Raw genomic sequence first — 5,382 nt, 5'->3', positions numbered from 1 at the left:
ATTGATGCACACTGTGTTTTGGGCCTCGTTGGCGCAGTAGGCAGCGCGTCAGTCTCATAATCTGAAGGTCGTGAGTTCGAGCCTCACACGGGGCAAATGTTTTGTTGCTAGCATCTTTTGTCTATTGCTTTATTACTCAATACATTGTTTATCTAATGAAATTGCAGAAAAGTCTCAACCAAACCATCAAACGGCCACAGTCACAAGCAAATACTAACAGAAAAGCAGAGAGTCACTAGAAACACCAATTTTAAAGGATAGTTGAAGCAAATTCAGGCACAAGTTACAGGATGTTAACGTCATATGCAGCCCTTTACCGTATTTTAATGTTTTTTTTGCAATCAACAGGGAGTGGTGAAGGAAGATCAGAAACATCCCACACATTTTCAGCTAAAGCTTTGTCGAGCTAGCCAGGAGTCAAACCTAGAATCTTCTGATCCGTAGTCAGACGCGTTATCCATTGCGCCACTAGCCCTATACAACTTCTATCAAAACGGAGCCTCCATCCTCATGTAAATGGTCATTGGAGGTGTGTGATCAAACGGTGAGTTGAAAAAGAGGCCTTGAACAGAAAAATATGCTTGACTTAACCTTTTTTAAATGATATGTAAACACACAAAAGTCAACTGAGTTTGCCGTGACCCGGATTCGAACCGGGGTTGCTGCGGCCACAACGCAGAGTACTAACCACTATACGATCACGGCCACTGGGTCTCTGTATCCCCTGCTGTGGTGATGACATTCTGTGAACTCTTATTTTTTTGTTTCTGTTGAAATTGATGGTTTTTTCCCCTGATTCTGGTGTGTTTCCCTTTTTGTCTCACCTCAACAGGCTTGTGGTGAGCAACATTAAATATTAGTGTCCAGGAAACTGTCAGCCTGGAGATTCGTGGACACCTTTTTAGAATGTATAAATAAATAGTGTTAACTAAAAACTACATTGTGATAGGACAGTTTTTGTAGTCAGATCTCTTCAACCATCAGCAGACACCACTGCAACATGTTGAAAAGAGTCTCAGCTAACAGAGCAGCTCTGACTCTAACGCTTCTATCAGAAGGATGATATGTTACATCTGATGCCTCATTTCCACAAAGCTCTGTGTTCGTATACGAACCAACCAGGTCTCTGTGATCTCTCGTGTGTTTGCAGAACTCCTTTTTTCGTTTTTAGGTGTTTTGGATTTTCCCTCAAGTACGTTGAAAAACACCAACTTTAGAGGTGGTTCACAGAGAATGTGTGCCAGACATGTGGAGAAATGAATTGACCAACAAGCTATTCAGTTATTTGTACATTTGTAAATGTACCTTTACAAAAAAATCCACTTTCAAAGCACTAAGAGGACACACATCGTCTGTCAGACGGTAACAAATATGAGAGGGATAGTCTCTGACCATGCAGCTCATCTATTCCATATGTGTTTTTCATAATGGACAGGAAGTCACGGGTCATTCTGTACACAGCTAAAGCTAAAACATGTCGAGCTAACGGATCGATACACAGTATCAGCTGTGAGAGGAAAGAGAGGCGGTGAAACACCACAGACATATGTGAGAAAAAAAGACATTGATGTACACTGTGTTTTGGGCCTCGTTGGCGCAGTAGGCAGCGCGTCAGTCTCATAATCTGAAGGTCGTGAGTTCGAGCCTCACACGGGGCACATGTTTTGTTGCTAGTATGTTTTGTCTATTGCTTTATTACTCAATACATTGTTTATCTAATAAAATTGCAGAAAAGTCTCAACCAAACCATCAAACGGTCACAGTCACAAGCAAATGCTCTCAAAAAAGCAGAGAGCCACCAGAAACACCACTTTTAAGAGAGAGTTGAAGCAAATTCTAGCACAAGTTACAGGATGTTAACGTCATATGCAGCCCTTTAGCGTATTTTTATGTTTTTTTTGCAATCAGCAGGGAGTAGTGAACATCGATCAGAAACATCCCACATGTTCACTAAAGCTTTGTCGAGCTAGCCAGGAGTCGAACCTAGAATCTTCTGATCCGTAGTCAGACGCGTTATCCATTGCGCCACTAGCCCTACACAGCTTCTATCAAAACGGAGCCTCCATCCTCATGTAAATGGTCATTGGAGGTGTGATCAAATGGTTGGTATGATAAGAGGCCTTGAATAAAAAAATCTGCTTGACTTAACCTCTTTTAAACGATATGTAAACACACAAAAGTTAACTGAGTTCTGCCGTGACCCGGATTCGAACCGGGGTTGCTGCGGCCACAACGCAGAGTACTAACCACTATACGATCACAGCCACTGGGTCTCTTCAGCCCCTGCTGTGGTGATGGCATTCTATAACTCTTATTTTTTTGTTTCTGTTGAAATTGATGGTTTTTATCTGATTCTGGTGTGTTCCCCTTTTGTCTCACCTCAACAGGCTTGTGGTGAGCAACATTAAATATTAATGTCCAGGAAACTGTCAGCCTGGAGATTCGTAGACACCTTTTTAAAAAGTATATAATGAATCGTGATAACTAAAAACTGTATTGTGATAGGACAGTTTTTGTAGTCAGATCTCTTCAACCATCAGCAGACAGACCTGCAACATGTTGAAAAGAGTCACAGCTAAACGAGCAGCTCTGACCCGAACGCTTCTATCAGAAGGGTGATATGTCACGTCTGACGCCTCATTTCCACAAAGCTCTGTGTTTATACGAATCAACCAGAACTCCTTTAATTCCTATGAGAGTCGCAAAACTCTTTCCATTTTTACGGTTTTGGAATTTTCTGTTCCCAGGCTAGCCAAGAGATATAATCCCTCCAGCGGGTTCTGGGTCTGTCCCGGGGTCTCCTCCCAAGTGGACGTGTTCGGAAAAGCTCTAGAGGAAGCCTCCCCAGAGAGAGATAATAGACTAGCTCTGGGGACGTGGATAAATGAATAATGGTAACTATAAACTGTACTGTGATAGTATGACTAAACTGTTTTTGTAGTCAGATCTCTTCACCCATCAAGAGACATGAACATGTTGAGAAGAGTCTCAGCTAACAGAGCAGCTCTGACCCTAACGCTTCCATCAGAAGGATGATATGTCACATCTGACGCCTCATTTCCACAAAGCTCTGTGTTTGTATACGAATCAATCAGAACTCTGTGATCTCTGATGTGTTTGCAAAACTCCTTTTTCCGTTTTTACGGTTTCGGAAATTTCCTCGAGTACATTGAAAAATATCAACCTTAGAGGTGGTTCACAGAGAGTGTGTGCCAGACGTGGAGAAATGAATTGACTAACAAGCTGGTCAGTTATTTGTAAATGTGTCGTCACAAAACAATCCACTTTCAAAGCACTAAGAGGACACACATCCTGTTGTATTTTACCAAACAGTGAATTTCTGCCAAACTGTAGCTGCAGGTGCAGACAGACCAGATGGTCATGTATTCCACAGCTCCTTTCATGTCATTTTCCTGGAATATCCTCTTAAGTAGAGAAATAATGCTCAAGTGTAGCACATGGGAGAATCTTTGGAGCTCAGCAGGAGTCAAAGCCAGACTTTGCCTCATACAAAGTGTTTTAAAGTGAGGCTGGAGCATGTTTAGCAGCAAACATAACCGTATGAAACTTGACAGGGTTTGACAGTTTTGAACTGGAATCAGATCTTCTCATCCACAGTCAGACACGTTATACTTTGCAGCACGAGTCCCATTCCATCTCTCTCCAAATGTGGTGTACCCAGGATGTCCTGCAAAGGCTGGAGGAAATCAAGGCCACCATCACCTCACCATATGGTCGCATCTTAAAGATGGATTCTACAAAAAAGGTGGCCCGAAAACTTGCAGGACGCAGCTTTGGCACGGGTACTTGGCCAACTAATGTTGGCAATGAGCACAGACAGGTGATTATGTCCGTGCTCACTGCCAGTGAAGGTTTCGGCCTTGGTCCAATGATTGAAGGCCTCATCAAACGCTACAGAGTGGCTCCTCCTGAGGTGCTGTATGTTGACAGAGACTGCTGTGGCAACACTCTTACGAAGCGGATGTTTGAAGAGTGGGAACAACTGACCATTCGCTTGGACATATGGCACTTCATTGCTGTGGGTTGCACCACAGACTCCCATCAATTATATGCCACCTTCATGAGTCACCTCAGCCACTGTATTTTCATGAGGGATGAGGATGATCTGAGAGCCCTGAAGCAAGCCCTGACCACAAACGACCATCTGAGGCTGATGTGCTGCTCTATCAGCTGGACTGAGCTAGCTTTGCATTGTAGAAGAACGACACGAGGGACCACAGATGCCCAGACCCTGATTGAGAGCCATATTGAGGCGTTTGATGGAGACGCTGGTCGTGACATGCCGGGAGTCCCACTGATCAACTCGCCACGAATGAGAGAGATCTGGAAGTCCCAGTGGAAGCATGTGTCCTGCATACAGGATCCTCCAGGGTTGTCAGGAAGTAAAGGATGGCACCGTTTGTCAACCTGCCGCTGTGACACCTTCTTTCAGGCTTATCTTTTGGATGGACTAGCAAGGTGGAATGAGGACAGGGCTGCGGCAGCAACAACTGACGACCAGCAACCACATTCCCACAGTCACATTCTCCGTCATGCTGCCAATACACTTGCAGGTTCTGGGAACGTAAATCATCCCTTATGTTGGGCCAAGCAAATACACCGGTAGGTAACGATTTCCGTTTGCTGTTGTCATTGCTTGAATCCCCCATAAACCCCTTTCGTGATGAGGAATCTTATCAGCATTTGGATCACCTCATTCACTTTTTTGGACTTTGGATAGAGGCTGGAGACCCCCACCTTAGACAAGTTTATCTGGATTTAGCACACAAAGTAGCAGCGCAAAAACCCTGGCTGTGGGGCTCACTACCTGAATTCATTTTGGATTTTATTGGCACCCCTGTCTCCCAGCCTGCCAACTCCCTTCCTGCTCCGAAGACAGCTAGCTTTCGGCCTGCAGGCCTTGAGCCCTCTCAGTGTTGGGTGGGTGTGATGAGCCTGCAGCCCGTTGGCTACCAAGGACCTTCAGCCCCTGTCTGTTAACCAGAAAGTTAACCAAAAGGTTAACAGCCAGGTTTTGCCACCACCCACGATCTCCACAAATCCTGCTCCTCCAGATACCATCCCTGCTGATGCCCAGAAGTCTCCCTTCTGGGGAACCCGCCTCGCCATTAAACAGACACCTGGTGGAAGGCGAGGTTCCCGAGGTGGAGGACGTCCCCAGTCAACCCCCATCAGTATTTCTTCAAGATAAGATAAGATAAAGATAAGATAAAGAGACTTTATTGTCATTGTGCAGAAGTACAACGAAACTTGTGTGGAAGAACACGACAATAGCAGCAGTGCAAATAAGAATAAAAATAAGAATACTAGAAAATAAAAATAATTTAAACAAAGTACTATATACACAAAGCATTATATACA

The 5,382-nt window shown here is 44.3% G+C and overlaps 6 non-coding genes across 6 annotated transcripts; 2 read left to right on the top strand and 4 right to left on the bottom strand.

Annotated features, from left to right (window-relative positions):
* Positions 1-22: 22 nt before the first annotated feature.
* trnam-cau (transfer RNA methionine (anticodon CAU)) lies at positions 23-95 on the top strand. The gene has a single exon. It is a non-coding gene; the product is annotated as a tRNA-Met (tRNA).
* Positions 96-402: 307 nt separating this feature from the next.
* Positions 403-475, bottom strand: trnar-acg (transfer RNA arginine (anticodon ACG)). Its single transcript has one exon. It is a non-coding gene; the product is annotated as a tRNA-Arg (tRNA).
* A 158-nt stretch (positions 476-633) lies between these two features.
* On the bottom strand, positions 634-705 carry trnah-gug (transfer RNA histidine(anticodon GUG)). Its single transcript has one exon. It is a non-coding gene; the product is annotated as a tRNA-His (tRNA).
* Positions 706-1,585: 880 nt separating this feature from the next.
* trnam-cau (transfer RNA methionine (anticodon CAU)) lies at positions 1,586-1,658 on the top strand. Its single transcript has one exon. It is a non-coding gene; the product is annotated as a tRNA-Met (tRNA).
* A 304-nt stretch (positions 1,659-1,962) lies between these two features.
* Positions 1,963-2,035, bottom strand: trnar-acg (transfer RNA arginine (anticodon ACG)). Its single transcript has one exon. It is a non-coding gene; the product is annotated as a tRNA-Arg (tRNA).
* A 157-nt stretch (positions 2,036-2,192) lies between these two features.
* On the bottom strand, positions 2,193-2,264 carry trnah-gug (transfer RNA histidine(anticodon GUG)). The gene has a single exon. It is a non-coding gene; the product is annotated as a tRNA-His (tRNA).
* Positions 2,265-5,382: the final 3,118 nt, after the last annotated feature.

The sequence above is a fragment of the Stegastes partitus genome, unplaced genomic scaffold (genome assembly GCF_000690725.1).
Source record: "Stegastes partitus isolate 25-593 unplaced genomic scaffold, Stegastes_partitus-1.0.2 Scaffold2837, whole genome shotgun sequence".
Lineage (NCBI taxonomy): Eukaryota > Metazoa > Chordata > Actinopteri > Pomacentridae > Stegastes > Stegastes partitus.
The sequence above is the reverse complement of the archived record's forward strand: the minus strand, read 5'-3'. Positions and strand labels throughout refer to the sequence as shown.